This window comes from Sceloporus occidentalis, unplaced genomic scaffold (assembly GCF_023333645.1).
Source record: "Sceloporus occidentalis isolate IW3139 unplaced genomic scaffold, rSceOcc1.0.p SCAF_5, whole genome shotgun sequence".
Taxonomy (NCBI): domain Eukaryota; kingdom Metazoa; phylum Chordata; class Lepidosauria; order Squamata; family Phrynosomatidae; genus Sceloporus; species Sceloporus occidentalis.
Genome location: NW_028316985.1, coordinates 114,775,130 through 114,791,033, shown reverse-complemented (window position 1 = coordinate 114,791,033; position 15,904 = coordinate 114,775,130).

Below are 15,904 nucleotides of genomic sequence, written 5' to 3'. Positions count from 1 at the left end.
GGGGTAGCTCACCAAAATACCTATATTGTTGCAAAGGAAATCTATACTTTACACACAGACACAACACACTCGCTGGCAGATAACCTTGTTTTCTCTCCTGATCAAACCTCCCTGGCCTTCAGCTCCACAAACCCTGGCTCCACAACATCATTATATTCGATCCTACTTAGCATCTTTGAACTAATTCCTATTCCAGGAAAATGCCAGCAGCTACTCATTGAATGTTTCCCCTTGGCGTTTTTTTGGTTTTTTCTTGGCATCCCACTGTATTTACAGTCTAAACTAGGAAAGGAGGGAGGATCCAATGATAAAATCCAGGGTGAGTTGATGAAATAATTCTAGATTTAATAGCCAGGGTTGTGAACTGGTTTCAGTGTTGGATTAGGACTCTAACAACATTAACATCTCAAGAAGGATGAAACCTTGAGACTCTCCATCATCACATTTCTTCCATTAAAAAAAATATTGATGACATGGATGCCTGATGAAGAAGCCTCCAAAGCTTTCACAATGTATTTCTCACCTTTAGGACTGAAGCCAGCCCAGTGTTTTTCCAGTCAATGTTAAATGTTATGGGGTGCAGCTGGAGAGGGATTTCGTTGTATTTTGTACTTCCGGCAGGTTTCCTATTTCCTTGAATCACCTGGTATTCCCTGTTAAAAAATAATCAGGTGGTAACTAAAGTAAAAGGCCTCCCATTAAAATTTGCAGGGTTGCTGCCTATCTGCATCCGCACTGCAGAAATCCTCCGGTTTGACACCACTTTAGTTGCCATGGCTCAATGGTATGGAATTCTGGGGATTGTAGTTTGGTGGGGCACCAGAAAGCATTGGACCATGACAGTTGAAGTGGTGTCATACCAGATTATTTCTGCAGTGCGCATGCAGCCTCAGAGTCGATACTTCATATGTGTTGAAAGATTGTGGTGGACATGAATTCAGATTTTGGTGGTTTCAAGATACGGCTTCTGTAGCATTGTGCTTTCACTGCAAGAATATAACATTAAATACATCTGAGTGTGGTTCAGAGTGGCCAGTCCTCACCGCAAAGGAGGGCAAGGCACCACAAAAGGGAGGACAATCAAGAAAAATGGAGGACAGGGCCCAATAAAAGCTCAAAACACTTAGAGAAATGTAAAGTCATGCTTTTTAGTCATGCTCCAAATAGAGGATGCTTTGGCATTCCTCCTGGACAGAAGGCTGAAATGGAGGACATGTCCTGGAAAAAGAGGACCCCTGTTCATCCTGACATCCTTCATAGGATGCCTTCTCAATTTCCTCAGAAGGAGCTCAGGGTCAAAGGCCACACAAGCAGAGATGGGATCAATCCAGATATTGCTGGACTGCAGGTCCCAGCAGTGGCTGCATCCACACTGGAGAAATAACCCAGTTTGGCACTGCTTTAACTGCCTTGACTCAAGGCTGTGGAATTGTGGGAGTTGGAGTTTGTTGTGAGACTCAGAGTGATATTCCTCTAAAAATTAGTTTTTGACATCCTTCTTCTGAAATATAGCCTACAGCTCTTGGTATTCCTTGGTGGTCCCCCATCCAAGTACTAACCAGGGTTGGCCCTGCCACAAAGGAAAATACACTGCTTTGGTTGTTGTTGTTGTTGTTGCTACTGAAGATACCTTTATGGACTCAGACATTGTCCCATCTATCTCCAGAATGGCCTACATTAACAGCAGGTTCTCTCCAGGGTTTCAAGCAAGGACTTTCTTTTTGTAGTCCCACTTCACTGGAGATGCCAAGGATTGGATCTCTAACCTTCTGGACCCCAAACATTTTAATAGATGTGCTACTAAAAAGTAGGTACAATAGATTTGCCTTTAAGATGGTGGCTATGATCATAAATGAATGCAAATATTATTTAGTTTGGTAGATCTTTTCCTTAAGAAAACGACTCACACACATTATATCTGTATTATAAGGGAAAGAGAAGAAATCATGATGAAGATGAATTGAGATACAACCAGGAAAAACATAAAGAAAATGGGAAGCTAAGTTATTTACCATTTCAAGAAGATAAGTATACTTATTCAGGAAGTATTCTTTTTATTTCAAATGAATAGTAAAGATATAGCATTTTTGGCATGTCATGTTATGGTATGTGTCATTCGCAACGTTTTGTACATAATATTGACTCACAGTATTCTTATCTGTGGTTTTTAATGTGTGTAAATTAGTATGTATGATAATGTTAAATGTATATGCTTGTGATCAATATTTTTTATATAAAAAAGAGGTACAATAGACAAATAAATGCAAATCCTAAAGGTAGTCTACAATGGTCCTTATTGTGGATTCAGAGTCCTCTTCTGAGAGGGTTTTTTCTCCAAGGGCTTTCCAGGATTTTTTTTTAAAGACCACTTTTGCTTTTTTTTAATTAAATCTTTATTAATATTTACACATTTGAAAAGGAGATAGTCCTTTTTACATGCTTCATAAATAAAGGTTAATAATAATAATAATAATAATCTTATCACATACATCTCTTTTCTCCCGCATACCCCACCCCTCCCAACTATACATTTCTTGTTGTGTTTAGAGTGTTTCATATCATATTCCTCCTTACTGTATTTCCATCCTCTTCGTCTCACATACATATTATACTACTATCTTGATCGGTTTACAGGTCTGTGTGAAAATTCATTTTGTATATATATTTACAGAAATTTTCTAATTCCAATCATTCCAAAATCAGCTTAATGATCGATTGACCATCTTACTTTACAATGGTTAATTAAGGGGTTCCAATTTGACTCTTCCTTAACTGAAACAAAAAAGACCCACCTTTTCAAGGATTCCCCCCTTGAGGTTCCTTACTAGGGCTCTCTTTGCATCAGAGTGCCAATAGTTGCTACTCCTTGTTGTTGCAAGACAAAATGGAAGTTCCTTTTTAATCTTTTTTTATTAATTTTGTAAAATAAAAAAATCATTGTACGCATCTTCATGCATCAACATTTTCTTCAGTTTCTTCTTCATTCATTACAGCTCACAGGTGCATGGCCTTTATAACATCTAATAAATATAACTTCCTTTTTATATCTCCTTGGTGGCCAATCCTATTTATTTATTCTCCTATCCCTCTTAATAACCCCTTCTCACAGTGGCATCCTTTAAAAAATAAAGTCTGCTAAGCCTCTTAACAAAAAGCCTTACATTTAGATCCTCGTTATGATGGATAATATAATCTCTATTCTTTTACAGTTGTATTATTGCTCCTTATATACCCTTTAAATAAAACGGTTGAAAACCTTCCCCTTCTTAATATCCAAAATGGAAGTTCTGATGGGATGCCATCCTATACAGGCTGTATTATAGTATATTATACTATATAATTAGTATATTATATTATATTATATTATATTATATTATATTATATTATATTATATTATATTATACTATATATTATGTTATGCTGCTGTATAATACAGCAGGCATCCCAGCATCCCTCTTTTTATAATGTATTGCATTATTCTCTTTGTAGTTATCATTAAATGGTGTCTATTCACTTCTGTATCCCTTTCCCCCCCAAAAAACCCATACCCCAATACTTTCTTTCTATCAACCCTTTAGCTGCTCCCTCCCTGAAGCCAAGCCTGAGCAGGAGAGGCATCTGCAGTGCGGCGCCTGGCCACTAGAGGCCGCCGCCCGCCGCCCTCTCCTTCTCCTTCTCCTTCTCCTTCTTCTGCTGTAAATTGATCAAGGCAGAGGCAGCCCGGGATAATTAGTTTTATGTATATAATATTCGATCATGGAAATGCGCTTCGCCTGATCCTCGGATAAAAGGAGCCCCGTAATATATGTTAAAACGGTTAATTTTTTTATTATCTCCCCGAATTGTTTTACCCAGCCGCAAATTATGGCGGAGCATCCACTGGAAAGGCAGGCAATGTAAGCAATGTGAAATCTAATTTTTTCCCTGTGCAAAACCTAATTAGCCACTTTAAAAAGAGAGAGAGAGAGAGAGAGAAGAAGAGAGAGAGAGAGGGAGGAAAGAAAGCAAGAAAGAGGTTAACGCCAGCGCCTGAGACGGTTTTTGTTTAATAATCCTATTACTGAGGGGCTCATCATGTATAAAATGGTGCTGTTGGATGCAAAAATCCCCCACTTTGTTTGTTGGAGGAAATGTATACACGCAGGAGGTAGGCGAGGATGGAGCAAGGCTGTGCTACACACACACACCCCTCGGATGTAAGTAGCCCTACTCCCCCCCCCCCACAAGGGACCTGCTATAGGGACCCTGGGCTGCAAAGGGACTGGCACCAAACGGGGCTTCCTCCTAGGACTGCATGCCCTCCTCTCTCTCTCTCTCTTTCTCTCTCTCTCTCTGCAGCAAGGCAGGAAGGGGACTAAGGGCCCTAGGAGAGACTCAGTGGGATACTTGGGGTTTCTGACCTGGGGGAAGGAAAGGAAAGACCCCCCTGCCCCCAGGAGCATCCATTCAGACTGGGGGCAATGGGGGCTGAGAGCCTCGGGCTCCAGGGGCTCTTGCCACCGACTGAATGCCCTGCGAGGAAAGAAGAAGGGCCCTTCCTTCCTTCCTTCCTTCTTCCCTCCCTCCCTCCCTCTTTCCTTCCTTCCTTCCTTCCTTCCTTCCTTCCTTCCTTCGTTTTGGTCTTTAGAGACCAAGGATTTTTGTCTGCCAGGTCAATGCATTTTTCTAAAAAACAAACAAACCCTCTCCTTCCTTGCTTCTTTATTCCTTCCTTCCTTCCTTTTTTCCCCTTCCTTCCTTCCTTCCTTCCTTCCTTTCTTTTGGTCTTTAGAGACCAAGGATTTTTATCTGTCAAATCAATGCTTTTTGTTTTTTTTAAAAAAAACCTTTCCTTCCTTCCTTCTGGTCTTTAGAGACCAAAGATTTTGGTCTGTGAAGTCAATGCGTTTCCCCCCCCCCCAAAAAAAAACCCCTCCTTTCTTTCTTCCTTTCTTCCTTCTTCCTTCCTTCCTTCTTTTCTTCCTCTTGGTCTTCAGAGACTAAGGATTTTTGTCTGCCAAGTCAATGCGTTAAAAACAAGTCCGTCTCGATCAGCCCCGACCCCATCCCTATCGGGAGATACTTCTTGCCCAGGGAGATCTCTGCAAGATCCTCATTGCAGAGAGGGATCTCTTCCCCTTCCCAGCAGCCCCATGATCCCTAGCCCTTATGTTTAAACATTCATGCAGGAAAGAGAAGGAGGAGGGCCAGAATTGTGTCGCTGCCTAAAACAGACTTTAGTCTACTTCCTCAGATGCATCATCATAATAATAGTAATAGTCCTAGAGCGAGATCTTGTATCCCCTTTGAGCCTCACTCAAAGGAAGAAGTGGGCAGCCTGAGCTTTTTTCCTAGGCTTCCCTCTACTTCCTCAGGTGCATGACTAAAACCTCAAGTAGACCTCTTGAATCCAGAGGATCTACCTCGGTGTTGAGTGGCTTCTTCAGCGTCTCACGGAGTAGATCTGCTCTCAACCAACTGCGTTTTTATTTTGTTTCCCAGTTCAGTTTTCATTGCTCATAACCCTGACTGGGGCGCCATGACAGGGGTTTATTCCGGGGCTCATTCGTGGTCGGTCGGTCGGTCCACAAAATCATCTAAATGCTGCTATTTATATATATATATATATTGCTATCTTGGAGGAAAGAAAGAGAAAATGCCAAAGAAAGAACGAGAAAGTAGCAAAGAAAGAAACTGGGACACATATACCTACATAATAGTTCCCTGTTTCTTCCTTTGCTACTTTCTCTTTCTTTCCTTCTTTCCCTTTCCCTCCTTCCTTTCTTCTCTTCTTTCCTTCTCTTCCTTCCTTCCTTCCTTCCTTCCTTCCTTCCTTCCCTTTCCCTCCTTCCTTTCATTTTTCTTTCCATTAATTCTTTCCCTTTCCTTTCTTCTTTCTTCCTTCCTTACTTCTTTCTTTCCCTTTCTTTCTTTCCCCTTCCTTCCTTCCTTCCTTCCTTCCTGCCTTCCTTTCCTTCCTTTCCCTTTCCTTTCTTTCTTCTTTCTTTCTTTCCCTTTTCTTCCTTCCTTCGCTTCTTTCCCTTTCCTTCCTTTCTTCTTCCTTCCTTTCTTTACCTCTACTAATGTTGGGCAGGATTTAATGTGGCAAAGCGGTTAGCTGTACAAAAACGTAGATAGATAGATAGATAGATAGATAGATAGATAGATAGATAGATAGATAGATAGATAGATATGCTCATGACCTCATTATCGAATGATTATATATCTCTATCTATATCTTACACACACACAGAGAGAGTTCTGCCCGCCCGCCGTAGGGCAGCATTTAAGGTGCCAAAGCGGTTAGCCAGCCAAAAACATATTTTTCGCAGAATAAAACGTAATCCGTCTCAGATTTCTTTTCCTAGAAGGCTCTGTGAAGGAAAGGAACGGAAGGAACGGGTGGGAGACGTTGTAACGATTTCCGTTCCTCCTCACAGAGCCCAGGATCTTTGGAGAGACCAAAGGGACAAATAGCTTCCAGGCAAGACTTGTAATAGTCTTAAACGCGAGGCGGGTTTGGTGTTTGTAGACCCGAGGGAGGGGAAACTATGTCTCCCAAGAGTGGCAGGAATAGTGCGCGCCTGGAGGGCTTTGTGTTTTGACAACTCCCTCCTCCTCGCTTCTAAGGCGCTTTGGAGAACGGGCTCCACCCGAGAGTAACCGGCCTTTCAAAGGGAGTATTTCCCCGCTTTTCAAAGAAGGGAAGGGAGGAAAGAAAGAAAGAAAGAAAGAAAGAAAGAAAGAAAGAAAGAAAGGGCTGCCCAAGGCGCTCAATGCGGGAAGAACAAGAAAGGTCTCCCCGAAGAGAAACCAGGGGCCAATACGCGAGGGAAAAAGGCCTTCCTTCCTTCCTTTCTTTCTTTCTTTCTTTCCCTTTTTCTCGTTCTTTCTTATATTCTTTCTTTCCTTCCTTCTTTCCCTTTCTTTTTTCCTTCCTTTCCTCTATTTCTTTCATTGCTATTTTTTCTTTATGCTTTTTTCTTTCCTTCCTTCCTACTCTTTCTTTCTTTCCCTCCCTCTCCCTCCCTCCCTCCCTCCTTTTCCTTCCTTCTTTCCTTTCATTTCTTTCTTTGTTACTTTCTTTCTCTTTCCTACCTTCCTTCCCTCTGTTTCTTTCATTGCTACTTTCTCTTTCTTTCCCTTTCTTTCTTTCCTTCCTTCCTTCCTTCCTTCTCTATTTCTATAAATAAATAATAAAACTTTTTTTTCTATCCCGCTTATTTGTAAGAAACAAAGCGGCTTCTTCCTTTCTTCTTTTGCTATTCTCTTTCTTTCTTTCCTACTTTCCCTTTCTTCTCCTCTTTCCCTTTCCTTCTTCCGTTCTTCCTTCCTTTCCTTTTCTTTCTTCCTTTCCTTCCCTTTTCCTCTTTCTTTCTTTCCTTCTGTTCTTTCTCTTCCTTTCCTAATTTCCCTTTCTTTCTTCCCTTCTTTCTTTTTTCCTTTCCTTCCTTTTTCTCTTTCTTTCTTTCTTTCCTTCCATTCTTTCTTTCTCTTCCTTTCCTAATTTCCCTTTCTTTCTTTCTTTCTTTCTTTCTTTCTTTTTCCCTTCCTTCCTTTTCCTCTTTCTTTCTTTCTTTCTCTTCCTTTCCTAATTTCCCTTTCTTTCTTCCCTTCTTTCTTTTTTCCCTTCCTTTTTCTTCTTTCTTTCTTTCTTTCTTTCTTTCCTTCCGGTCTTTCTTTCTCTTCCTTTCCTAATTTTCCTTTCTTTCTTTCTTTCTTTCGTTCTTTCTTTCTTACCTTCTTTCTTTTTCCCCCTTCGTTCCTTTTTCCTCTTTCTTTCTTTCTTTCTTTCTTTCTTTCCTTCCGTTCTTTCTTTCTCTTCCTTTCCTAATTTCCCTTTCTTTCTTTCTTTCTTTCTTTCTCTCGCTCTCTCAAAATAAGCGGGGGGGGGGAATCTTAAACAGGCAAAAGAAAAAAGGATCTTGTGGAGGATTTTTCTTTTTTATTCCTGAGGTGTGGGGTAAAGGTGGAAGGTTAAAATGAAACGGATGGAGGGAAAGAGAGAGAGAGAGAGAGAAAGGGAGGAATGAAGGATCCCCTTCCTTGGGTTTCTTCGGAAATTAATGGCAAGAGACCCTCCCAGAATCCGCAGTAAAGCATTCCTACAAACGCGGGTTGGGCACCCTTTGTAGAAATTCAGAATCAAGGCCCAGAAGAATTGCTATCTTTAAACAAATAAAGACATAAATGAATTTAAAAAGAACCCTAATCCTTGGAGCGAGATCCTTGGCGATCTATTTTCCAAAGTGGATCAGAATCTACTTATATCCGTTTCGGTGTAAAAGCGGAGCGAGGCGTCTCCCCTTTGCAAACTATAAATCACTCGATTTGTGTGAAAGGGGTTTTAGCCACCATGGTAGTAAACTCTGGTTTCTGAGCAGCAGCAGCAGCTATGCGCCTAGAAGAAATAACATTACATTAAACCCGGTTTTTTAAAGAGAAAAGAAGGCCATCCTGCAAATGCCATCTTCACTGCTATTTTAAAATTATTTGCTGCATCTCTACAAAACACACACACACAACCTATGGATAGTATACTATAGGTTAAGATGGTTCATAATAATTTTTTGTGTGTGATTTCGTTTTATTTATTTTTCCTTTCAAAACATCAGTTTTGGCATACCTCCAAAATTATTATTATTATTATTATTATTATTATAACATAACATAACATAACATAATATAATAATAATATTATTAAATAATAGTAACTACCTGTATTTATTTATTCATGGTATTGATACCTCACTCTTCAGCCCGTTATTCAGACGGTTATATTATTATTACTATTAGTATTAGTATTTGTATTACTATATAATTAAAATATAACAATATGTTACATTATTATTATTATTATTATTATTATTATTAGTTTTTTGTGGATTTTTGGGGGCTATGTAGCCATGTTCTAGGAGAGAAGCTGTTTTATTTACTTTTCTTTATAAAACACCACATTTGGCCAACATCCAAAATTATTATTATTGTTTAATAATAATAATAATAATAATAATAATAATATTTATGGTATTTATATCCAACTCTTCAGCCCTAAAGTCTCTCAGAGCGGCTTACAGAGAGTTATTCAGATGGTTCTATATTATATTATATTTTCATTATTATTATTATTATTATTATATAATTATTATAACAATATATTGTATTATTACTATTTGTTTTTTGTGGGTCTTTCAGACTATGTGGCCATGTTCTAGAACTCTTCTAGAACATGGCCACATAGTCCGAAAAACCCACAAAAACTATGGATGCCAGCCATGAAAGCCTTCGACTTCACATTATTATTATTATTATTATTATTATTATTTGTTATTATCCTCCCAAACTCTGAGAACCAGCGACCATAATCTCTGTTGTGTGTGTGGAATGAGGAAGTTTATTCTTTTTGGACTGTCACTCCCAGAATCCCCCAGCGAGCATAGGAGTGTTTTGTGGCTTTTATTTAGTTGTGCCCTCCATTTTTGTCTTTAATGCCCTCCACTTTGTGGTGCCTTGTCCTCCTTTGTGGCTAGGAGGACATCTGGTCGTCTTGAGTGGGCCCTAATCCCCCAGTTCATTTCATTTCTGTCGAATTCTGCATCCATTTTCCATTTCGTTTTTGAAATGTTGTTATCTTGTAAGCCGCCTTGGGCCCCTTCCTGGGAGAAAGGCGGCATAGAAATAATGATTGATGATGATGTGGAGAGATCCTTCTTCTCCCCTCCCCCTCCCCCATTTCTAGGGTGACCAGGCGCCCTCCTTTTCCAGGACCTGCCTCATGTTTCCAACTTCTGGAGGCATTTCAAGATGTCTTCCATTTTGAGTGCGATTAAGAAGCACGCATGTCGAATGTATATTTATAGGATTGTTTTATGGGTTTTATTTGGCCATGCCCTCCATTTTTTTCCTCGACTGCCCTCCATTTTGCGGTGCCTTGTCTTCCTTTGCGGTTAGGACGATGGTCACTCTGCCTCATTTCTTTCTGAAGGTCACTGAGGCTCTGAGGGGAATTTTGGACGCCATTTTGACGATCGGAGCCTACACTTAGTGGTCCCCAAATTGTGCTCTTCAAGGAGTTTTGGACTTCATCTCCCAGAATCCCAGACTATTGGCCAACATGGCTAAGGTTTCTGGGAGCCGAAGTCCAAAACCTCTTAGGGCATAGTTTGTGGACCATTCCTATGGAAACTAGCAGTGGGCCCCAAACTGTGCTCTTTAAGGGCTTTTGGACTTCATCTCCCAGAATCTCAGACCATTGGCCAACATGGCTGAGGCTTCTGGGAGTTGAAGTCCAAAAAGGGCACAGTTTGGGGACCACTGCTGTAGCGTATATAGAAGCCAGCATGGTCTAACCATGGTTTGAGAGAACTGTGTGAACTGTGACTCTAGAAACCAAGGTTTGGATCCTTGCTCAGCTGTTCAAACCCACTGTGTGAGTCACACACTCTCAGCCTCAGGAAAAGGCCATGGCAAAACCCCTCTGAATAAATCTTGCCGTGAAAACACAATGATAGGTTCTCGGAAATGAATTGAAGGCGCACAACAACAATATCAACAACAGCCACATAGAGGACTGCATTAAAATGCCTACTATTCTTAATTTTGTACATTGTTATGAATACAGGAAGCTCTCATTCCGTCTTCCTCCAACGCTATTTAAAAATAAGAGTAATCTGTGTAACTAAGGGCCTCTTCACACGTGCATTTTTCCTATCCCCGCGTGTAACACCCGTGTAGACAATTCTGACGGCCAATTCGGCGCCAATGGGTTCCGTAACTAGCACTCACACGGCTTTTAAATAATATCGGTATGAACTCGATCAATCATTCTTGGAACACGGATCTGCAACCGCCGCTTTCGTAGCCATGGCTCCATGCTATGGAATTCTGGGAATGGTAGTTTTGCATTCGTGGGAACGGAGTGTACTCTTTAAGCAAAGGCCTTTCTAGGATGGAACAACGAAAAAGGGGACACTTGGCTGCCAAAGTAACTCAAGCCAAAGTAACGAGTTTATAAAGTCGTTGTGAATGTAACGCTAGAAGGATTTAATAAGGAGTTAGTCGACGATGGGATTTTATTGCTGTCGGAGAATTAAAGAGGCATTTGTTTATTTTAAGAAACCCTTTTGTTTCTGGATAGCAGCAACTTTGTAAAATCATATATTTTAATATGTTTATAACATTGTTTTATTTTATTTTACTTTAATCTTTTGCTTTTATATGGCACTTGTATATTTTTATTCGCTATTTTATGATGGGGGCTGGGGGAGAGGTTTCCTTTTCAAATTATAATTTTATTTTATATTGCATGTTTATTATATTTCATTCTGTAACTCGCCTTGGTTCTAGTCTAAGGGAAAGGCGGGATATGAATAAATAATATTATATTTTAATATAATAAATATTTAATATATTTTAATTTAATATTTAATATAATAAATATATACAATTATATATATGTAATTATATATATATATATAATTTTAAAAAGTATATATATATATATATATACACACAGTATATAAAAATCGCGTATATAATATATATATATATATACACAGTATATAAAAAGTCACGTGTGTATATATATATTAAAATTATATATATATGCGACTTTTTATATACTGTGTGTATATATATATATATATATATAATTTTTAAAAGTATATATATATATATATATACACACACACAGTATATAAAAATCGCGTATATACTTTTAAAAATTATATATATATATATATATATATATATATATATACAGTATATAAAAAGTCACGTGTGTGTATATATATATATTAAAATTATATATATATGCGACTTTTTATATACTGTGTATATATATATATATATATATAATTTTTAAAAGTATATATATATATGCGACTTTTTATGTACTCTGTGTGTGTGTGTGTCTGTGTGTGTGTATGTGTGTGTGTGTGTGTGTGTGTGTGTGTATATATATATATATATATATATATATATATACATACAAATTTAAATGCGACTTTTCTGAACTTCTACGCATTCCTTAAGAGTGAGGCTCATTGAGGGAGTTCTTGGAAGACTGGACTGGGAGACCTTGGATCGAATCCTGCCACAGTCATGGAAACCCATTGGCTGACTTTAGGCAAGTCACGCTCTCTCAGCCTCAGAGGAAGGCAATGGCAAACCTACTCTGAATGAACCTTGCCAAGAAAACCATAATTCAGAGGCTGCATCCTCCCTGCAGAAATAATCCAGTTTGACATCGCTTTCACTGCCATGACTCAGTGCTATGAAAATATGGGAGTTATCCTTTTGTGAGAGGTTCCCAGGCACTTAAAGCGAAGTCAAATAGAATTGTTTCTGCGGCGTGGATCGACTCTGCAAAGAAAGCCAAATGTTTCGCCCATGAAAACGAAGGCGTTTGGGAAGAAGGATCAGGAGTTTCACGGCTGAAAGTCAATGTAAAATTTAAAAGCATGAGATTTTAGATCATCAGTCCATTTAAAATCATGACTTTTAATTGGTATAATTTAAATAACGTATTATATGAGTGCATTTCAGTGGTCTCACATTTATTGTATTTTAACTGTTGGTTTTGTGTGTGTGTTTTAATTGTGTTTTGTGTTTTTAACATATTGTGCCCCGTCCTCCGTCCTTGAGGAGAACCGGGAAAGAAATAAAATAATAATAATAAAATAAATTAGTATTATTATATTTAATAATAATAATAATAATAAATTATTATTATTATTAGTATTAGTATTAAATAATAATAATTTATATTATATAATAATAGTATACAATTATTGTTATTGTTATTTAATAATATAAAGTATTGTTGAATAATAACAATAATTATATATTATTATTATTAAATAATAATAACAGCAGTTTTATATTATTTAATAATAATAATAATAATAATAATAATAATAATAATAATAATAATCCCTAAAGCTGATGGATAAGATTTTCAGAGGAGCTATCTTGTAATCCTAAACAGTCGAAGGAGAAGTAAAGTTCCTCCAGAATTAGCCTGCAAACTGGGATCTGTGCATAAAATCCTCTTTTCTAAACCTAATTCGGTGGAATTTTATTTTATTATTATTTTATTTTATTATATCCCTCTTTTCTCCCACTATAGGGACTCAAAGTGGGAAGAAAGATATCTCCTGCCCCTAAGCCATGCTTTGAGCCTTGGACTATGACCTTGGAGACCATGTTCAAATCCTGGCTCGGCCATGGAATCCCACTTGGGCAAGTCACACTCTCTCAGCCTCAGGGGAAGGCAATGGCAACCCACCTCTGAAGAAACCTTTCCAAGAAGACCCCAGGATAGGGTCGCCATGATAAATGGGAAACAAGGCACACAACAACAACAACAACAGGTTCAGCTGGGATCCTGAGCTTGGTACTAGTCCTATTTGGCTTTCGAGGGGAATTCCCCCAGATGACGTCATTTGGCATTGTGACGTCACCCAGCGGCAGGAGGCAAAAGTGGTTTGGATCAGCGTGGGATGATGCTTCATTCAAGAAGGCTGTTCTTGACTGATGTCAGGAATGGAGACATTCTTTTTCTTCCTACGCAAACTCAAAATGGCTGGTGCAAAATTGCACTGCCAAATGTGGGACATCCAAGGCAAAAATGAAGGACATCACAAGAGGAAAGCTCAAAACACTCGCATAAATGGACTTTCCTGCTTCTCAGACATGCACAAAACGGAGGGCATTTTGGAATTCCTCCTGGAATTCAAATGTAGGACAGGTTCCTGGCAAAGGAGGATCCTGGGGTAGTGGTTGTATGCCTTCAAGTCATTATGGTGACCTATTACAAGTATTCCTTGGTAAGGTTTGTTCAGAGGGGTTTTTGTGGGGTTTTTATTTTGGGATCTTTGTGTTCCTCTGAGGCTGATAGAGTGTGACTCAGAACCATAGAGTTGAAAGAGACCCCATCAAGTCCAACCTCCTGCCATGCAGGAACTCACAATGGAAGCACCCCCAATAGATGACCATCCGGCCTCTGTTTAAAGACCTCCAAAGAAGGAGACTCCCAATGTTACCCAAAAGTGGGGAAAGGACTCGTCCACACTGCGGAAAATAATCCGGTTTGAAATGAAGTTTTGGTGCCACAACAAACTGCAACCCCCAGAACTCCATCGCATTGAGCCATGACAGCATCAAACCAGATTATTTTCTGCAGTGTGGATGCAGCTTTAGTGACTGAGGGCCGGAACAGACAGACCAAAATAAAGCTGCTTTGGATCACTTTGGAGGTATGCTGTTTAAATGATGCATGTGTCCTAAGAGGCCTGAGCGCAGCTTTGACGCAGCTTTGGGCCTCTTAAAATGCATGTGTCATTTAAACAGCATACCTCCAAAGTGACCCGAAGCAGCTTTATTTTGGCCTGTCTGTTTGGGCCCTGAGAGGCTTACCTCTTGCGCTTGGAGGGTGTAGGTTTGTCAGCAAGGAAAAAAGCAAAGAAATTAATTGCAAGCAATTAATAATTAATCCCTTTTTAAACAGCTTTATTATCTTCCCTCCTTTCCTGCCTCATTCTCCCTACCTGACCCAGAGGGGCTTGTGCCTGATAACCCCCCGAAGACCAAATGTCAAGTTTAACCCAATGGTTATTGCTTTATCAAGGCGAGCCTGCAAATAAATTAATCCCGAGCCAGCGCCGTCCTCATTTGCCCGTAATGGATGGGCGAGGAAGAGCCACTGAGATTAGGGGCTGTCATTCAATCTAACAAAGTGAACATTTATTGCATATATATTAAAAATTATCCCTTAATCGAGTAGGGTTGCGGGTGTGTGTGTGTGCATTGCAGTTATTGGAGTCTTCCCAGAGGTGAGGTCCCCTCTGGATAGAAATGGGGGGGGGGGGCAAAATTGTCATCTTTCTTATTAGCCCCCCTCCCCTCCTCTGCCACTTTTATAGAGGATTGAAAGGAGAAACCGAGGCTACAAATCTGGGAGGGAATACATTGGCACAAGGCCACTATTTTCTGCAGAGAAAGATGGGAGGAAGGGGGAAATTGTCTATAGAATGATGAGAAAATAGGTGTGTATGTGTGCGCATGTTTACACACAGCCCTACCTCTATCCAGCTATACACACTATCCATCTAGCCACACAGGTGTGAATATGCAGGTGTGTATACACACACGTATCTATGTATGTACACACACATAGGTACCACTTTAGAAATACCCCCACACCTTTGTCTAGACACAGACACAGGCACACATAGAGAGGGGTGTATTTATGCAGACATATTTCTGCATAGCAGTTGTTGCTGTTGTGCGCCTTCAAGTTGTTTTGGACTTATAGGGACATATAGGGATGCATTTATGCGACACATTTATGCACAGGTATCACGGTTGTTGTGTACCTTCAAGAGGTTTCTGCCTTATGGCAACCCTAAGGCAAACATGTCATGGTGTTTTCCTTGCAGGTTTCTTCAGAGGGGGTTTGCCACAGCCATCCTTTTGAGGCTGAGGGAGTGTGACTTGCCCAAGGTCATGCAGTGGGCTGAGCAGGAATTTGGACCCTGGTCTCCAGAGTTATGGTCCAATGCTCAAACCGCTAGGCTGCTGTGCATGTTGTTGTTCTTGTGTGCGCTCAAGTTGTTTCCGACATATGGCAACCTAAGGTGAACCTTGTCTTCTTCTCCTTCTGCCTTACCAAGTATTATTATCTTTTCTGATGAGTTATGTCTTGTCATGATAGGGCCAAAATAGGAAAGTCTCAGCTTAGTCACTCTTCTCCAAATCTTCTCCAGCACCTCATTTCAAATGAGCTGATTTTCTTCCAATCAGCCTTCTTCATTGTCCAGTTTTCACAACCATATATAGTAATGGGGAATACTATAGCATGGATGAGATCCAGCATGGTGTAGTGGTTTGAGCATTGGACAACTCTGTAGAACAGGATTCAGTT